Raw genomic sequence first — 16,823 nt, 5'->3', positions numbered from 1 at the left:
ATCAGGCTCCCTGCTCTGGGAGGGAGCCTGCTTCTCCAGCTGCCTGCCACTCTCCCTGCTTGTGCTTACTCTCTCTCTCTGTCAAATAAATAAATAAAAAATCTTAAAAAGAGAGAAAAAGACTGACTTACTTTCTAGAATAAACCCATTAACAAATCCTTTGGTTCTCCCAAAATACATCCACGGTCTGATATAGTCTTACCACCTCCACTTCTATTCCATGGTCCTGACCACCATGAACTGCTGGATTATAAAAACAGCCTCCAAAGTTTTCAGAGTTTGCTTGTCCCAAAAATACATTCTCCGTGTTTGAGAGTGATTCTTTTAAATTAAAACATAAAGCAGAATATACCACTTTTCTCTTTAAAACTCTCTCATGGCTCCTATCTCACTTGCAGCAAAACCCAGAAGTCCTTCCAGTGGTTTACAAGTCCCTGCCTAAGCTGGCCCCTGCTGCCATTACTTCTCTGATTTCTCCTCCTACTGTTCTCTCCTGGAACTCCACAGCCAAATCAAGTCTCTTGATGTGCCTCAAATCCTTCAGGCACACTTTACCACCAATCATTCTTGTCCCATCCTTGGGGAGTTTCCTCACATGAATGTGCTGATCAGTACTTGAGATACTAAGGGTGGACCTTTTGAAGATCCCCAGACTTTTCTCTCTGAATGGCTCTGTCCTGTCGCTGGTACACTTTCCTAAAAAGTCTAGCTTCCTTGGTCTCCCCAGACTCTCAGTTCCATCTTCTCAAATCAGGAAATACGCTGGGCTTGGTCTGTGCTGCTCCTCCCTACACTCCAGCCCGGAAAATTTCTCTAGGCAGCATGCTTGCTTTGTTTGTTTCTTGCCTCTGCCTATCATTCACTTGATATCTGATGACTTGGAAACAATTGTTTTATATGTTTGATCCAGATTTAACAGTTGTTTTAAATGGAAGGGTAAATTTTGTTACTGTTATTCGATCTTGGCATGAAACAGAACCTCTTAGCTCTGCTTAATTCCCTTTCCTACCTTAGTCTTCCTTCATGGCACTTAGTAACATCTGACACAGTCTTTATGTTATTTATTTATTTATTCATTGTCTGTTTTTCTCCCCATTAGGATAATGCTACAAGAGATCTTTCACTGATGTATCTTTGAGCTTGAGGAGCTAGCACATTGTAAGTACTCAACAGTTATTTATTAAACAAATGAATGCAAAAAGTGGCAGCATCAGGAAGAATTTTGCAGGACCATCAGGCTGTGGTTCTACTTCTACAAGAAATCCTCAATGTCAGCAGGGCCTGTGTGGGCTGGACACTCTATTAGTTGCTAGAGTTTATCACCTCCTCAGTCAACACCCCTCTTTGTGGAACACTTTCTCATTCCTCTTGCCCTTTACCTTAAAGGGCTTTGTTTACACAACACTCCTTAACTGGATCACAAGACTGAGAAGCATGGGTGGAGGGTTTTAAGTTTTTAAAATATAATCATTTTACAACCAAGCATGTATATGTTTCTTCTCTACCCAAGCACTAAGCAGCTGCTACTTAATCCTCATCTCTTTCTTTTTATAAAACATGAATGTTAAAGGTCTTTTTAGCTCATAAGGGTGGAAGTTCAGGTGGGAATGAATCCAAGGGAAACTTTGGACTCCCTCAGCAAGGGTGGGTCAGCTAAAAAACAGCGCCTTTTCCCACAGACTTCCCCTTGTCACAGCTCCGTGCAAGGATTTCCCATCTGTCAGCCGGTCTGTTCAGCAGTTACTCACTTTAGGAACCTAAGTTAAGTGTGTGCATGTGTAAACATGTGTGTGTGTTCCCTGGAATGTATGGAAGTCTGGGAGACATTTTTCTCGATTTTAATTTCTATCTGGGTTTCATTTGGTCTGAGGGCTTTTGCATAGAGTCTTTTTCCTCTCATGTCTTACTGGCTCCTTGCCAATGTTTAGGTCTCAGTTCAAATAGTTTTTATTTTTTTTTTAAGAGAGAACTATTCTTCCTAAACCAATTGATGAAGGTTTCTTTAGTTAACATTATCCCATTTAATCTCTTCATTGAAATTACAGCATTTTGTAATCATCCAGTTATTTTAAAAATTACTTTACTTGATCATAGCTAGTTTCTTTCTCTGATGTGACATCTGCAGGGAGAAGAACTTTGCCGGTCTTGTTCACTTCCTTTTACCTTGTGCCTTACATAGTACCTGACACATAGTAGGTATTTAGAAAATAAGTATTGAGTGAATGAATGAATGAATTCATTAGGAGAACAAGGGAAAAGAATACTAATGAGAGTGCAGAATTTACATGGAATTTCATATTTATATAGGGCTAGGGTGGGAGTTGGAGGGGTAAAAAGGAGATTTAGGGCCATATTAAGAGGGCATTGTATACCCTGCCATGATAACAATTGGACTTTATCCTGAAGGTGATGTGGATCTATGGAAGGGCTTAAGCAAGGGAAGACAAGGTCATGTTTATATTTTTAAATGATCAATCTAGTTCTGGGGTGGTGAAAGGTTAGAATAAAACATGCTGTAAATTGGCCAATTTGGTTACTACTGGAATAATCTGGAGGAGAGATGATAAAATCCCTAAGTAAGGAATATTTGCAAGACTTGAGGTCTGACCAAAAAAAAAAAAAAAATTTGATTGAAAGTGGGAAATAAGGAAACTGGAATGTAAAGGAACAGAAACAGAACAGCCAGAAATGAAAGTGGGCCAAACAGAGCAAAGAAACATTGATATAAAATGAATCTGGATTGGACCTCAGTGAAAATGATGGAAAAACAAAACAAAACAAACAAACAAACAACAACAACAACAAAAACCTTTGAAGACCCTTTCCCCCATAAAAACAATAAGAACAGGGGCACCTGGGTGGCTCAGTGGGTTAAGCCGCTGCCTTCGCTCAGGTCATGATCTCGGGGTCCTGGGATCGAGTCCCATGTCGGGCTCTCTGCTCAGCAGGGAGCCTGCTTCTCTCTCTCTCTGCCTGCCTCTCTGTCTACTTGTGATCTCTCTGTCAAATATATAAATAAATAAATCTTTAAAAAAAAAAAAAAAACCAATAAGAACATCAGCAAAATTGCCAGAATTAACTCTCTCAAAATTGTGGAGATTAACCAAAGGCTCAAAGCAATCTGTGGAGTATCATTTATTCAAGAAAAAATAGCTAAATCTTCATATGAAAAGTTGGTATGAACAGTGGAGTTTTAATTCTCCCCATTCTCATCACTTTATTTCAAGCTCTATGGTAACCTTGAACCAACAGCCTGTAATCCAGTGAAAACTAGCAGTCTGCCATCCACTAGAGGGAGCAGAGCAGGGTTGGAACTCTTTGAAAGCCCTATTTTCAGAGAATTGTTATTATTTGATCCGCCATATGGATTTCTGGAAGAGCCCATTTTCAGTACTGTTCTTATTTAACTGATTCAGAGCTCACCTAGTGTGAAAAATCTTTCCCTTGGGGGCACCTGTTGAATACCATGAAGGACAATTGCTTAAGATCATGGCTGCTCAAGATAGTGGATAACAATTGGGCCAAATAATAGGCTACCCAAAATTCTTAAAAGGAAAAGCTCAAAGATGATAGTTCCACTCATAGCCTTGAAGAGCTTTAACATATTCTTGAGAATCTAGAAACCTATGTATATGCTTTGGCCTCTGTGAATGCTCAGAAAAGACCTGAGAATGCTTTCAGTTCTCATTTGTGACTGACTTTGAGGCTCTTCTCAAGAACTAAAGGCTAAAGCAGAACTGTTAAAGACCTTAAATCCCTAATTGAGTGTTGATGGAATGGTCAGTATGCACACAGAACACTTTTACAAAGACTGTAAGACTTACTGACTCCAGGAATTTAAGGAAATCTCTGCTTATTATTAGTTGACTACTAAGCTAACAAAGCAGAGATAACAGTATTGACACATAACAAAGAATGCAGAACTTACTGAATTATTTCAGTAAAGTCACTAAACCATCAAGAACAATAACAATAAACAGCAGCAACAACAAACCCTGGTTGGAGAGTGGGGAAAATATTTTATTTCCAGAATTACCATATAGTTTTAAATGTTCAGCTTTGGCAAAAATTTATGAGATATGCAAAGAAAGAAGGAAGTATGACCTTTACACAGGAATAAACAAAGTCACTAGAAACTGAGGAAGTGTAGATGTTAGACTTACAAGACAAAGGCTTTAAATCAACCATTTTAAATGTGTTCAAAGAGCTAAGGAAAGCATGCCTAAAGAACTAAAAGACAGTGTAATAATGATGTCTCACTCAATGCATAATATCAATAAAGAGATAAAAATTATAAAAAAGAACCAGATAGAAATTCTGGAGTTGAAAAATGTAATAACTGAAATGAAGAATTCACTGTAGGCTACCAACATGTGAGTAGGCAAGCAGAAAAAAAAACTAGCAAGCCTGAATGTAAGTAATTGAAATTATTTTGTCTGAGGAAAAGAAAGAAAAACAGAGTGAAGAAAAATGAACAGAGCTCGAGAGACCTGTGGGACATCATCAAGAATACCAACATACATAATAATAGGAATCTGCAAAGGTGGGGGTGGGTGGGGGATGGGCAACAGGAAAAGAGAGCTAGAAAATGTATTTGAAGAAATAATGGTTGAAAACTTCCAATATAATGAACAACTATGTGTAACAAGCTTACTGAACTCCAAAGAGGCTAAATTTGAAGAGATACATACCTTTATACATTACCATCAAAGAGATTCTTTTTTTTTTTTTAAAGATTTTATTTATTTATTTGATAGACAGAGATCACAAGTAGGCCGAGAGGCAGGCAGAGAGAGAGAGGAGGAAGCAGGTTCCCTGCTGAGCAGAGAGCCTGATGCGGGACTCGATCCCAGGACCCTGAGATCATGACCTGAGCCGAAGGCAGTGGCTTAACCCACTGAGCCACCCAGGCGCCCCACCATCAAAGAGATTCTTAAAAGCAGCAAGAGAGCAGTGATCACTCATGTACTAAGGACCCTTAATAAGTCATGTACTAAGGACCCTTAATTAAGATTAACTGTTGATTTTCCATCAGAAATCATGGAGTCCAGAAGGCAGTGGAATACCATATTCAAGGTGCTGGAAGAAGGTAATATCAACCAAGAATTCTTTATTTCACACAGCTATACTTCAAAAGGTGAAATTTAAACATTCCAAGATAAACACAAAACTTGAGAAAAATTTTTACTAGCCTTTAAAAATACTAAAAGGATCAATCAGGCTAAAATAAATGAAAGGACACCTGGAGTAACTTGAATCTGCACAAGAAAACAGAAAATCAGTAAGGTAACTACATAGGTAAATAGAAAATAGTATAAATGTATTTTTTGTTTGTAACTTTTTCCCCTCTTGCCTGACTTAAAAGAAAGCTGCATATAGCAATAATTACAAATTTGTATTGGTGGACATACAATGTAAGAAGATATAATTTGTATGAAATAACAACACAAAGGAGCAGAGTTTTATTCACTATTGAAATTAAGTTGGTATTAATCTGTGCTATGTTGGTATAAATTAAAATATATATTGTAATTCCCTGACAACCACTAAGAAAATGGATGAAAAAAATAGTGAAAGAAATAAGAAAATTAAAAATAACTCTTTAATACAAATAAATGTTGTGATTTAAGGGTAGAAAAAGAAAAAAAAATCAAACATACAGAAAACAAATAGCAAAATAGCAGACACAAATCCTACCTTATAAGTAATTACACTAAATACAGATGTATTAAACACTCCAATTAAAAGGCAGAGATGAGCCAAATAGATTTTTAAAAATCATCCAACCATATGCTGTCTACAAAAGACACATTTACAAACTATAGAAAGACCTCAGATGTCCATCGACAGATGAATGGATAAATAAGATGTAGTGTATATATACAATGGAATATTACTTAGTCATTAAAAAAGATGAAATCATACCATTTGTAGTGATGTGGATGGAACTGGAGGGTATTATTTAAGTGAAATAAGTCAGTCAGAGAAAAGCAATTATCATATGGTTTTACTCATATGTGGAATTTAAGAAACAAAACAGGACCATAGGAGAAGAGAGGGGAAAATAAAATAAGACAAAAATCAGAGAGGGAGACAAACAATAAGAGACTCAACTATAGAGAACAAACTGAGGGTTGCTGGAGTGTAGTGGGTGAGGGAGTGGGGTAACTGGGTGATGAGTATTAAGGAGGGCACATGATGTAATGAGCACGGGGTATTATATGCAATTGATGAATAACTGAACTCTACATCTGAAACTAGTGATATACTGTATGTTAATTAATTGAATTTAAATAAAATAAAATAAAAAGAGACACATTTAAATTCAACAAACAGGTTTAAAGTAAAATAATTGAGAAATTCATATCGTGCAAATAGTAACCAAAAGTGAGCTGAGTGGCTCTACTCTCTACTAGTGCTGGATAAAATAACTAAAGTAAAACAAAAACACAAAAAACTGTTACAGGAGACAAACAAAGGTATTTTATATTGGTGAAATGATCAACTTACCAAAAAGATACAACTATAAACACATAATTAAAGTAAACCTAACTTTAGAGCTCCACACAAGCCTCACTTTGGATAATAAATGGAACAGCTAGGAAGCAGATAACAAGGAAACGGAAGGTTTCACCAACACTAAGTCAACTAGACCTAAAAAATATCTACAGAACGTTTTACCCAACAACAGAATAAAAATAAAATTCAAGTATGGAATTGGGTAGAAGAAGTATAAAGAGTATAAAGAGGTAGGATTGGGAATAATAAGAGAATGCAGACTACAAACCAGGGTGAGCTTAATTAAGGGCATATGAAAAAGACAAAGTGGATTTACATGTTGTGTCCCAAACCTTAGAGACACTCAGCTGAGATTTCTGACATGAATTTTTTTCATCATTATCTAACTCCTACTCAGTCACTCAAAGTCATGATCTCTATTTCCCCTTCACAGGTAAACCTTAGGTTTAATACATTGTACTGTCATCTCTGGACTTGCCAAGAGATGAGCTGGCCAAAGTGCTGAGACTTTGGAAGACGGATGAAAAAATTGTTGAGAGATAGCAGAGATGAAAGAAGGTGATAGGCCATAGCAGAGATATATGAGACTATATGACACTTGACAGTCCAGGAAGAGTGCCTTGGCAGAAATGCGGCTTCTATTTAAACATAGTTTCTTGCACTTCAACACAGGAGTACAACACTATCCATTACTGTAGGTTCCTGGTGCAATGATTAAATGCTCTACTTTGGCTGGAGCACCAATGGAGCTAATCCTGCCACTTAATGTGTGTAATACTGCATAGCTCAACCAGTTTAAACCTTAGCATCTTTATTTGCAAGGTGGTAATGACAATAGTATTTTTCTCGTAGGGCCATTATGAGACTCAAATGAAATAATGTTAAGTCTTTAGCTCAGTGCTATCTGAGTCCTGAACTTGGTAGATTAAGTATTTTTCAAAGGGTCCAAATCTCATTAGCCTGGAGTCCACAATGCTGTCCAGGGAAGTATCACTCTTTGAATTTAGGTAATTTATTTTCTGGAAAGTTATTGCACCAGATCAAGCTATATTAAAAAAGAAATCCCAACAGCTCCCCACAGCCTTACTCTCCTCTGGTAATGTAGTCCATGGAGTTAAGGCATGAGATGGTTAAGCAGGAAATACCCTGACCTGCTCCACTTAGGATGAGTGTTTATTAATATTACACAGGAAATAACAAGTCACCCTGCTTCCAGCCAATGGAGCAAATCCATTTGTACATTGGAACTCCCCCTCCTCCACCTAACCTTTTTGTAAAAGTTGTCAAATATAGAAATAGCCTCTTATTGCTAGAGCAAAGAAGCTTAGAGAAAAGCACAAGCTGAAGCTGGAAATGATGACTTTGTCTCAGGAAAGGAAGTGGCATTCACGAGGGAGGAGAGTTGTGGGGCCCTGAGAGGGTTATCATAGCCTGCAAGAAGACAAGTACCCAGAGCAGACCAGAACAGGGGGTCTTTCCTTACTTTTTGCAGCTCAGGACTTCTACTGAAGGAAGAACTAGAAGCTGTTTTTGTGTGACTACAAGCTTAGGTTATCAGTCAAGAAAATATAGTTATTTTTCTTTTCAGAGTATGAGATCAGTGCTTTTAAATGAACCCTGTTGTTGTAAGGTGCTGAGTTAATCACCTACTTGCCCACACACAGGTATAACTCGGTAGAGATGCCTGAACTCTGTAAGCTGAACTGTCTATTTCAGTTAGGGTTCTGGTGCCCAGAGTGACCCAAACAGGGTAGAAAGTGGGTTTCAGAATGCTTCTTTAGCCAGTTCATTCACTTCTGGTTAGCAATAGCAGAGGGCTCATTCCCCAGTGCACCCCCAGCTTCCTCCATTGTAAAGTGAGAAACTTGGATAGATGACTTTTTAAGGTACCCCTGTTTCTAAGAGCCTCTGATTGTGTCACAATGCATAAATCCCCAACCCCCATAGTGAATCTGAGTAACAAGACTGTCCTGAGGGAAGGGAACGCTAACAGTTTCCTAGTGGCCTCACACAGCGCAGCCGCAGAGAGAGGAGTGAGGAACAAAAGGTAGTAGGAGCAAGATCTCTGGTGATATATTAGGTGAGGGTTACTGACCATAGCCCACACTTTCAGCACGGTTAGAACCTACTAGATGTATTTTACCAGCCATGACACATATATGTGAGAAGGAGCCTCCTATTGGGAACTTTTCCAAAGTCTAATAAAGCCGTACTTTGCTCCCTCTGACCTTGGCCCAGGAACAGGTAAGTCCCACAATCTCTACCACCTTATAAACACTGAGATGGGCTATAAGAAAGGACTATAGAGGCTCTATTTTGAGGCTTAGACCAGCAAGTAGGCAGAAAAATGTCAAAACCACTAATTTAATTTTTTGGTGGCTTTAATGGGAGTATATAGGAAAAAAAAAATTTCTGCTTCACACTGCAAATCTTGCTTCAGTTTCTTCATCTACTGTACCCCAAAGTTAAGAAATGGCCGGATGAATATGCAGTGCTACTGTCAGATGTGGGTAGGGGGTGGAAATGAGGAAAACAAAGTATAGGTGAACTTGGGTTAGGAACATCTCGGCCTTTCTTTTTCTCTCTTTTCTCCCCCCTAGTCTCCCCTTGCCTTCCCTTGCCTCCCCTTCCCGCTCCTCTTCTTTCCTTCCTTCCCATTCCTTCCTTCCCTCCCTTTCCCTCCCCCTCATCCCCCCTCCTCTTTCCTTCCCTCCCCAACCCTCCTCTTCCCTCTCCAACTCTCTCCTTCCCCTCCCTTCCTCTCCCCTTCCCTTCCTTTCCTTTCTTTGTCAAACGTAACTGGAGTGTTTACTCTATGCCGTGGCACTACATCAGGAATTAGAAATAGAGATACTAAAAGTATGTCTTGATGTTGATTTATTAAAATAATTGTGCTAAGCAGTGTACAGTGTTTAGTTTAGCAAACAAAGTATAACGTGGTAGATAAATGTGGAAAGTAGCACAGGAATAGACAAAGCCACAATTCACTTTGTTAGGACAATGGTGAATAATTGACCAATGTGTTGACAACTGAATGGGTGAAGGTGACTTGGAGATTTCCAGGTGGAGGTTTCGGGAAAGGCATTCTGGGTGTGGAATGGTATGAAAACAATAAACAGGGTAGTGGGGAACAGTGTAGTATTTGGTGTCATTGGATCACAGGGCCTGGAGGAGGGATGTGGAGAGTGCTGGAAGATGAGGCTGGTAAGGTCAGTTGCTGTCAGATCGTGTAAGGTCTTGCCAATGAAGTTCTTCAAAATTATTTCTGGCTTAGGAGGCCATGAAGATGACTTTAGTAGGGTGGGTGGGACAAGGGTCCTAATTGGCTCTGCATTTTATAGAGATCATTCCAGGGACAGCGGTGGGTGGAAGCTAAGAGGTCAGTTGGAGAGCTGCTGAAATGGGCTGAGGTGGGAGTCAAGCCAGCTCTCCATGTCCACAGGCAGAGAGGTGGGGGCTGACCAACTCTAGTGTTGGGAAAAGCCACATGGAATTACCCCAGTGTTGGGACATCTCTAACAGTGAGGGACTTTTCAAGCTACTCCTCACAGAGGAGAAGCGAAGTGACAGCTTCTTATATGTCTTAGACAGATCTCAACATAGTAGATGCCCTGAAGGTTCTGGAAAGCTTTAAATTTCTTTGTATAGCAACCTGATGAATAACAAGGATCTCTTTGCTGGTGTGAATGAAGTTGTTGTAGCAACAACAGCAGACAGCATGAAACCAAACTGATGTTTTCTCCATGGTGTGGGAGGCTGATGGAGAGAAGAGGAAGGAGAGAAAGTCTCCCATGTCTGAGCTGACCTCTGCAACCAGCTGTGCTCAGGAGCCTCAGGCCTCATTGTCCCCATGGGTGTTGTGATCAGTGCAGTAGGCGGTAGTCCAGGCTAACCTACTGAAGTGGCTGTGGGCTCTGGGTGTTACCTCCTCCTCTCCAGGACCACTGTCTAGCAAGAGAGGTTTGTAACAGGTGGTCTCAGAGACTTTCTCTGGATTTCCTACTATCTGGCACCTTGGGTCTAGTTGGGTCTATTAAAGGTTTATTGAATAAACACATAAATGAATGAATGGATTGCGTTGAAAGTGTAAAATGCCTGCATCACAGAGCCCTGGGACTGTGTGTCTTAGAGTCTGATTTCAGGGTGAAGTTCCTCTCTTGGGGTGATAGAGAGGGAAGGGGTGGGTGCATTCTGTCCTGAATTGTGGAAAATGACCACACTGAAATCTGAGCCTCTCTTCCGGGTACACATTTGTTCCCAAGGGTTGGCCTGCACAGTTGGCCATGGACACCTGGGATGCTGTGCAGGTTGTATGTTTTCCTGCAACATTTGGTAGAACGTTTCAGGCTGGGCTGTGGGGAGGAGAGGAGGATTATCCAAACCAGATGTTTGGAGGCCATCTCTCTGACACAAGTGAGTAATTAGTTTTAAGTGATTATCCATGTGACCAGTCTGGGGGCACTCACCCCTTGGGGCTGGGGAAGCGGCTTTGGCTGGCCACCCCCTGATTGGAGAAGAAGCAGGAGTTGAGGAGGGCTGCCTGCAGGTGTGTACCTGTGTGGGGAGATTACTTCAGGAAAAAGCTGCATGAATCAGATGTAAACGGCAGGGCAGGCAGGGCACATCCATCTGTGATGGCTCTGGACGGTAGAGCCGGTATGGCTGGCTGAGCAGTCACAAGATGCTTCTGTGTGTGTGGAACAGCACAGGGTTATGGGAAAGCCACTCTTATGGGCCCAGGAGTGTCCTGTAGGAACTGACCGCTGAGAGTCATCCCGATGCTGGACGTGCTAACTAAGGGTGGGGCTTCATGGCTATGACGACCAGCTGCCCTGCCATCCTCCCTGCCCTGTGTGGCTTCCACAGCCTTGGTTCTATGTCAGCCTCAAGCTGTGTGTAAGGCTCCAGGCAGAGGAGGGGGACACCCTGTATGGACTGACATGAGCCTCCTGTGGGAAGAGGGGTTCAGCATAACCACTGCATCGAATCCCAAAAAAGAGAGGCACGTTTCTTGTGTGTATGTGTGCATGACCCTCATGAGATTTGTACCTGAAACAAAAATGAATACAAGGAAGTGACAGAATTGCTGCCACTTTAAGTTCCCATTGGGGTGCAATGCAGACACAAAAGAGGGAGGGATAGTGCCACCCCCCCCCCCATGGTGGGGAGGCAGGAGCAGTTTCACAGACAACACAAGATCAAGATCCAAAGCGCTTGAGTTCTTCTTTTAACAGTAGACCAATAAAATCTGCTCTTTTCACATTGATTTTACACTCCAAAAGTTTTCAGAGAGGAGGACTCAAACCTGCAGTGGCTCCTTTGGCTTTCACAGAGGGACCCAGGGGGCATTTGGCCATTCGTCTCCACTCCCTGTGTCCTCTCTGGCCCACACTTCCACAGATTCCTGTTCTTCTTGTGATCCCAGGAGGAAGCCTAAGGTGTTTTTCTTGAGACAGACAGCTCATTGAAGGGGAGAGCTGTCCTCATTGGGCCTCTGGGGGTTTGGTTACTGTCCCTCCATCTGTACCTGAAATTCAGGGTGCAGGGGGTGCGTGGGCAGGGGAGGAGCCAGACCTTTCTTCCTCCACCCCACAGGAGCAAGACTGCTGTTTGCCAACACTGTCCCCTTTGTCTCTTCACTAAGACCAAGGGCATTCTGTACGGAGCGCTGTGCTTAATTATTAACACAACTTAGCCTTTGCATCCTTCCAACAACCTCATGCTGAAGACACAGTTACTACTCAAATCTAACAAGTAAGGAAACTGAGGCACAGAAGGTTTAATGGTACACTTCTATAGCTCTTATTTGACACCAGACCCTGTTTTAGGCACATTAGGTGGGTCATATATTTAATCCTAGTGAGAACTCTGGGAAGTTAAGAACTACCCAATGCTTGGAAACAAGACAAAAGTTGGAGTTCATATTCTCTTGCGATCATATTGAACATTGTCTAGCAAGCCCACTGTGTCAGGCAGAATATCGGCTCCCTGAAGGTGTCCACATTCTAGTCCCTGCCTGGATCCTGTGAATTTATGATGTCATGTGGTAAAAAGAACTTTGCAGATGTAATTAAGGTTATAGGGTTTCAGATAGAGATATTCTACTGGATTGTCTGGGAGAGCATGACCTAATCACTGGAGGCTTTAATAAAAGCAGAGACTGCTCTCCAGCTGTTGTCAGTTTGAGAGATACAGCAGAAGAGGAATTGGAGACATCCGAGGGACTTGACCTGTGTTGCTAGAGAGGGCCACATGGAAAGCAGCAGAAGGACCACAGCCCCTGGCTGACAGCTAGCAAGGGAGTGGGCCTCTGTCCTACTTTCTACCTAATGGAGCTTGGAAGTAGAATCTCCCCACAGCTCCCCAGTAGGAGCCCAGCTGCCTGGCACCTTGGGTTTGGCCTTGGAAACCTGGAACAGAGAAACCAGTTGAGCTCAGCCAGACTTACAGACTTATAGAACCATGAGATAATAAGTTTGTTATTTAATTTTTTAATTTTTATTTTCACATTTTTTTTTATTTTTTAAGGTTTTATTTATTTATCTGACAGAGACAGAGAGCACACAAGCAGGGGGAGGGGCAAAGGGAGAAGCAGACTCTCCACTGAGCAGGGAGCCTGATGCAGGGCTTGATCCAGGGACTCTGGGATCACAACCCCAGCCGAAGGCAGGTGCTTAACCCACTGAGTCACCAGGAGCCCCTGTATTGTTTTAGGCCACTAAGTTTGTGGTAATTAGTTTCAGCACCCATAGGAAGCTAACAGTGCCACCCAAGATTTTTTGAGGGTGCTGCTATCCACTAAAACATTGAGCTATGATTGGAAATGCTCTATTCTACCCTTTCCCACACGGTAGTTCCTAGCTATATCTGGCTATTGGGCTCTTAAAATGTGGCTATTGAGATACTGAATTTTTAATTTTATTTATTTTTAATTAAGTTTGAATTTAAGTAGCCGTATGAGAGTGGCTACCATATTTGGTGGTGTGGTTCTAGGTCATCTCACTTATGTTTCTTGTTACTTAGGGTCCACACTCTTCAAATCAGCTGTTAACGTGTAGGTTTTGTTTGGTAGAGATGTATAATAGACAAGATAACTCCAAAGATAATGGATTTATTGCCTACAGTATTTTAACCAGCTTTATAGCAAATCTAATGGTCTTATTCTGATATAATTTCTTCAGTGTCTATAAAATCTCAATCCCTCAAATGTTCTTTGAATAATTTTTACAACCTGTTGGTCCCCAACTTAATAATGAGTTAGAAAAAGCTTTGAAGCTATGCACCCTATGTTTGTGTTATTTTTTTTTTATCTTCTTGAAAATGATGCTATTACTAGATACTGTATTATCCTCATTTTACAGATGGTGAAATTGAGACACAAAGGTGTAGGTAATTTGCCCAAGGTGTCCTAGCTAATGAGAATTACAGCCAGAATAATGCCAGAGGACATACTCTTAATTAGCACAAGAAACTGTCTCGGTTTATTTGTACAATAATCCAAAAACACTACATCAGAGCCTCTTGAAACTTGCTTAGGGGAGCCCTGAGAACAGTGAATATTGATAAGGCAGAGAGATGCCCAGCTGTGTGGGGTGGCAGGAAGCCCCAGGGACTGGCAGACATGCATATGAAAACCATGCCAAGGAAGGACTGAGGCTACTTCCTGGTGGCCATTTTTCTTGATTCCTAGGGTTGTTATTTTTGCTTGGTGTTTTTTGAGGAAGCTGTATAGAGAAGATGTCAGAACTCTCTCAGCAAGTGACTTAGCTAGTTTCCCATTTCAGATATGTCTAGTAAGGTAGTCCACTTGCAGAGTCACACCCATCAACTGTTGTAAAAAAAACATTCCCTCTCCCACTGTGATAACGTCATAGTAAATATGAGTTTTACTTCTCTGGGAGGTGGTGGATCTCTGTGAGGGCTACAAGACAAGATCTGTTACTCTAGGCCTATGGCAGGTGGTTCCACCTGTAGCAAAGGGGGCACGCTCCTCTCCCCTCACTTGACCTGGTGTTGGGCTTCCCCAAAACTACCAAAGCTGCTTTCAATCCAGGATTTCTGGGTGGCATTTGAGATGCCTGTCTCTTCTGCTTGGAGTTCCCAATTAATTATTCCTTTTAGGGAAGGCCACCATGAAACTGACTTCACCTCAAGAAAAGAGTGGATTTGTGAAGAATATGGACTTACACCCATTTTTTTTTAAAGATTAAAAAAATGGAAAATCTTTTATCATAAACAAATGGTAACAATGATTCTAGCTACTACTTTGGAGCTTATACTATGCGAGAAGCATGTAATTGTCATTTTATATACATTATCTCATTTATTCCACCCCAATACCCAAGAAATTAATTCATTTTTTCATTATTCAATAGGTGATGGAACAGACTGGTAGAGGCTGGCATGATGACGGAGGCAGGATGAGCCTCTGTATCTGTATGACCCAAAACCTGTGTTATTCTGAGTATTAGAAAACACAAGATAAAACTTAGTATCTTCCATTCTTGTATCTCTAATATCTAACCCCTAGTCTGAATTTATTGGTGCTTTATAAATATTTGCTGAACAAGTAAGTGCTTGGTGATTAAAAAAAAAAAAAGCTATACAACAACTCTTTCTTTGTTTATTCCACAAATATCTATTGGGTACCTGCTGTTTGCTGGGTGTTGGCTATGTGCTATGGTGTAAAGAACAAGGGATATAAAATGAAAAGAGATACCTTCATGGGAATGCAAAATGGTACCACTATTTTGGAGGACCGTTTAGTTGAAAACTAAACATACTCTTAGTATATAATCCAGTAATCATGCTGCTTAGTATTTACCCAAAAGTGTTGAAAACTTATGTCCACACAAAAATCTGCACACAGTGTTTAGAGCAGCTTGATTTATAGTCGCCCAAACCTGGAAGAACCAAGATATCCTTCAGTAGGTGAATGGATAAATAAACTAGAGTGCATCCAGATAATGGTGTATTATTTAACATGAAAAATATATAAGCAACCCAGCCATCAAAAGACAAGGAGGAAACCTAAATGCATATTACTAAGTGAAAGAAGCCAGTCTGTATGACTCCAATTACCTGACTTTTTGGAAAAGACAAAACTATGGAATTAATAAGAGAAAATTAGCAGTTGTCAGGGGTTGAGGGAGGGAAGTATGAACAGATGAAGCATGGAGGTTTTTAGGGCAGTGGAATTTCTCTGCATGATAGTGGTTTAATGGTGGATACATGTCATTCTACAAACTTATAGCACGTATATCAAACACCAAGAGTGAACCCTAAGGTCAACTGTGAACTTTGGGTGATTACAATGTGTTAGTGTAGGTTTAGCAGTGGCAACACAGGTACTGTTCTGGTGGGGGTGTTGGTAATGGAAAAGGCTCTGCATGTGTAGGGTCAGAAGGGCATACGGGAAATCTCTGTACCTTTTTCTCAATTTAGTTGTAAATCAAAAACTGCTCTAAAAAATGAAATAATAAGAAAAAAATAGTCACCTGAAAAGTACATGGTCCGAGGGTCAGGCTAGAGTTTGAGAGCTTATTTCTACTTGTTAATGATGAGAGATCTTCTCAGTGATAATAACTGTGATACCATTGTTTTGTGGAATGCTGAGAAGGACAATTTTCAGTGGATTAATGCAATGAAGTGCTCCTTCTCCACTAAATGTTATTTAATGGTTTATAATATCTTGAGTATGTTCTTGGCTTGTAACTTTTGGGGATTGCAGACATTTATTTATTTATTTATTTATTTATTTAATACTGTCTACCTCTAGTGGAGTTTTAAAGGTTTTTGTTCAAGAGGAAAGTTTTCAGAACTACCTAAAGAGATGTGACATTTTATCTGCAGGTCAGGAGCCACATCATGGAATCCAAGGAGTTCTAAAAAGTTGGTGTGTCCTTTATCACACGAACAGGCTGAAGTATAACCAAAGACAGTGGGCAACACATTGGTTTGGATATCAGAGGGACTTGGGATAGAAACTTGGCTCTGCCACTGACTAAATAGTGAGCTTTGAGAAGTTACTTGCTTTTCTCGAGTGTCAACTTTCTTATCTGTGAAATTCATTCCTTTCAGGGTTACTGCAATGACAATATAGGGAAAAGAACATGGCATAGCTTTGGCTTAATGGAAGCATTTCATCAGTGATAATGATAGTGATTGTTACTTCTATTACCACTTTGCTCTTCATCAATCTCAAAGTTGACACTGTGCTTTTCAGATGTTAATGTGCCCATGAGTAGTCAGGGATCTTGTGAAAATGCACTGTCTGATTCAGTAGGTCTGGAGCAGGGACCATC

The 16,823-nt window shown here is 40.6% G+C and overlaps 1 long non-coding RNA gene across 2 annotated transcripts in view; it reads left to right on the top strand.

Annotated features, from left to right (window-relative positions):
• Positions 1 to 15,099, top strand: part of LOC106003583 — a 52,314-nt gene extending 37,215 nt beyond the window's left edge. Inside the window, exons 3-5 of one of the 2 annotated variants that reach the window (XR_006605431.1) lie at positions 1,100 to 1,158; positions 5,036 to 5,089; positions 14,895 to 15,099. This is a non-coding gene — a long non-coding RNA (uncharacterized LOC106003583). Of the gene's footprint in view, positions 1 to 1,099; positions 1,159 to 5,035; positions 5,567 to 14,894 lie in introns of those variants that run through there. The other variant, XR_006605427.1, reaches the window with a different exon arrangement.
• The last annotated feature ends 1,724 nt before the right edge of the window (positions 15,100 to 16,823 follow it).

The sequence above is a fragment of the Mustela putorius genome, unplaced genomic scaffold (assembly GCF_011764305.1).
Source record: "Mustela putorius furo isolate JIRA1106 unplaced genomic scaffold, ASM1176430v1.1 tig00000083_pilon_pilon_pilon, whole genome shotgun sequence".
Classification (NCBI taxonomy): domain Eukaryota; kingdom Metazoa; phylum Chordata; class Mammalia; order Carnivora; family Mustelidae; genus Mustela; species Mustela putorius.
The sequence above is the reverse complement of the archived record's forward strand: the minus strand, read 5'-3'. Positions and strand labels throughout refer to the sequence as shown.